The sequence below is a fragment of the Periplaneta americana genome, chromosome 7 (assembly GCF_040183065.1).
Source record: "Periplaneta americana isolate PAMFEO1 chromosome 7, P.americana_PAMFEO1_priV1, whole genome shotgun sequence".
Lineage (NCBI taxonomy): Eukaryota > Metazoa > Arthropoda > Insecta > Blattodea > Blattidae > Periplaneta > Periplaneta americana.
Genome location: NC_091123.1, coordinates 155,427,998 through 155,430,428, shown reverse-complemented (window position 1 = coordinate 155,430,428; position 2,431 = coordinate 155,427,998). Strand labels below are relative to the sequence as shown.

Here is a 2,431-nt window from a genome sequence, read left to right as displayed (position 1 = left end):
ATTGGAAGAAGAAAACAGTTTTTATTGATTATCTCAAAAGTAAGATTATATGAATTGTCCCCTTTCTGCAATGACCGATTCGATTAAAGTTACGCTTAAGCATCAATGTTTACTGTCTACTAAAGTAGTATCATTCATTCTCAATAAAGGGTTTCTGATATTACATAATCCTTGCAGAACTTGGAGCGACAAAGTTTTACTGAGAATGACATTCTCAGTAGGGAAACAAAATGGAAAAACATGTATTCAAAACCTGTCTTTCTGTGTATTATTTGGGTTGCACCTAAGAAACCAAATTCATGAATATCTCTCATGAACGAATCCAGCCAGCAGACACCCTGGCAATAGAGTAATTCTGCCTACAACATTGAGGATTGTCAATATTGGCACCGAAAGAATTCAAGGCTCTCCAGCAACGGGACATAGGGATAGAAAAAGTGCAGTATGTAATGGAATGCAATTGATGGCAAATATTTGTTGAAAATTTTTTATGTTACATAGTAACCAAAGTTATAATTTCTTCGAATGGGTTTATAACTACACTTTGGTCACCCTATTTTTTTTATCAAGGTGAAACGTTTTACGCATTTCCCAACAATCCACTTTTATTTTATAGCGAATTATACATATTCATTTTTAGAGTTTATTTTCCATTAATATTTAAAAGTCTTATTTCAAATAAAACTTTACAACCGAATAATAAGGTACTTTTTGTTTGTTGCAATAGCCTACATACAAAAGAAATATAAATGACACTCGGGAGGAAATTAAACGCAGAATAAATATGGGAAATGCCTGTTATTATTCCGTTTAGAAGCTTTTGTCATCCAGTCTGCTGTTAAAAAAAACCTGAAAGTAAGAATTTATACAACAGTTATATTACAGGTTGTTCTGTATGGCTGTGAAAATTTGAGAAACAGATATTAAGGGTGCAAATCAAGATTTAAGGTATAACTCCCTGTAAAGTTGATTTGAATAAGTTCGAGGGAAAAATTGTTCCGGGGCCGGGTATCGAACCCGGGACCTTTGGTTTAACGTACCAACGCTCTACCAACTGAGCTACCCGGGAACTCTACCCGATACCGATCCAGTTCCTCCCTCTATATCCACATACCTCAAAGTGGGCTGACAACCGTCAAGCAACCAACTTCGAGTGCACACTAACTCCGTGTGACTTACATTGTGGTTTTCTGTTAACGAACAGTGACGTGTATTATGCAAATCAAGATTTCAGGTATAACTCCCTGTAAAGTTGATTTGAATAATTTCGAGGCAAAAATTGTTCCGGGGCCGGGTATCGAACCCGGGACCTTTGGTTTAACGTACCAACGCTCTACCAACTGAGCTACCCGGGAACTCTACCCGATACCGATCCAGTTCCTCCCTCTATATCCACATACCTCAAAGTGGGCTGACAACCGTCAAGCAACCAACTTCGAGTGCACACTAACTCCGTGTGACTTACATTGTGGTTTTCTGTTAACGAACAGTGACGTGTATTATGCAAATCAAGATTTCAGTATAACTCCCTGTAAAGTTTATTTGAATAATTTCGAGGGAAAAATTGTTCCGGGGCCGGGTATCGAACCCGGGACCTTTGGTTTAACGTACCAACGCTCTACCAACTGAGCTACCCGGGAACTCTACCCGACACCGATCCAATTCCTCCCTCTATATCCACATACCTCAAAGTGGGCTGACAACCGTCAAGCAACCAACTTCGAGTGCACACTAACTCCGTGTGACTTACATTGTGGTTTTCTGTTAACGAACAGTGACGTGTATCATGCAAATCAAGATTTCAGTATAACTCCCTGTAAAGTTTATTTGAATAATTTCGAGGGAAAAATTGTTCCGGGGCCGGGTATCGAACCCGGGACCTTTGGTTTAACGTACCAACGCTCTACCAACTGAGCTACCCGGGAACTCTACCCGACACCGATCCAATTCCTCCCTCTATATCCACATACCTCAAAGTGGGCTGACAACCGTCAAGCAACCAACTTCGAGTGCACACTAACTCCGTGTGACTTACATTGTGGTTTTCAGGTATAACTCCCTGTAAAGTTGATTTTAATAATTTCGAGGGAAAAATTGTTCCGGGGCCGGGTATCGAACCCGGGACCTTTGGTTTAACGTACCAACGCTCTACCAACTGAGCTACCCGGGAACTCTACCCGATACCGATCCAGTTCCTCCCTCTATATCCACATACCTCAAAATGGGCTGACAACCGTCAAGCAACCAACTTCGAGTGCACACTAACTCCGTGTGACTTACATTGTGGTTTTCAGGTATAACTCCCTGTAAAGTTGATTTTAATAATTTCGAGGGAAAAATTGTTCCGGGGCCGGGTATCGAACCCGGGACCTTTTGTTTTTTGTAATCGTTTTTTTGCGCGAGCTATACATTACGACTGTAGTTTGTTCCA

The 2,431-nt window shown here is 40.7% G+C and overlaps 5 non-coding genes across 5 annotated transcripts; all 5 read right to left on the bottom strand.

Moving 5' to 3' along the window:
• Positions 1–996: 996 nt before the first annotated feature.
• Positions 997–1,069, bottom strand: TRNAN-GUU (transfer RNA asparagine (anticodon GUU)). Its single transcript has one exon. It is a non-coding gene; the product is annotated as a tRNA-Asn (tRNA).
• A 213-nt stretch (positions 1,070–1,282) lies between these two features.
• On the bottom strand, positions 1,283–1,355 carry TRNAN-GUU (transfer RNA asparagine (anticodon GUU)). Its single transcript has one exon. It is a non-coding gene; the product is annotated as a tRNA-Asn (tRNA).
• A 212-nt stretch (positions 1,356–1,567) lies between these two features.
• TRNAN-GUU (transfer RNA asparagine (anticodon GUU)) lies at positions 1,568–1,640 on the bottom strand. The gene has a single exon. It is a non-coding gene; the product is annotated as a tRNA-Asn (tRNA).
• Positions 1,641–1,852: 212 nt separating this feature from the next.
• Positions 1,853–1,925, bottom strand: TRNAN-GUU (transfer RNA asparagine (anticodon GUU)). The gene has a single exon. It is a non-coding gene; the product is annotated as a tRNA-Asn (tRNA).
• Positions 1,926–2,097: 172 nt separating this feature from the next.
• TRNAN-GUU (transfer RNA asparagine (anticodon GUU)) lies at positions 2,098–2,170 on the bottom strand. The gene has a single exon. It is a non-coding gene; the product is annotated as a tRNA-Asn (tRNA).
• Positions 2,171–2,431: the final 261 nt, after the last annotated feature.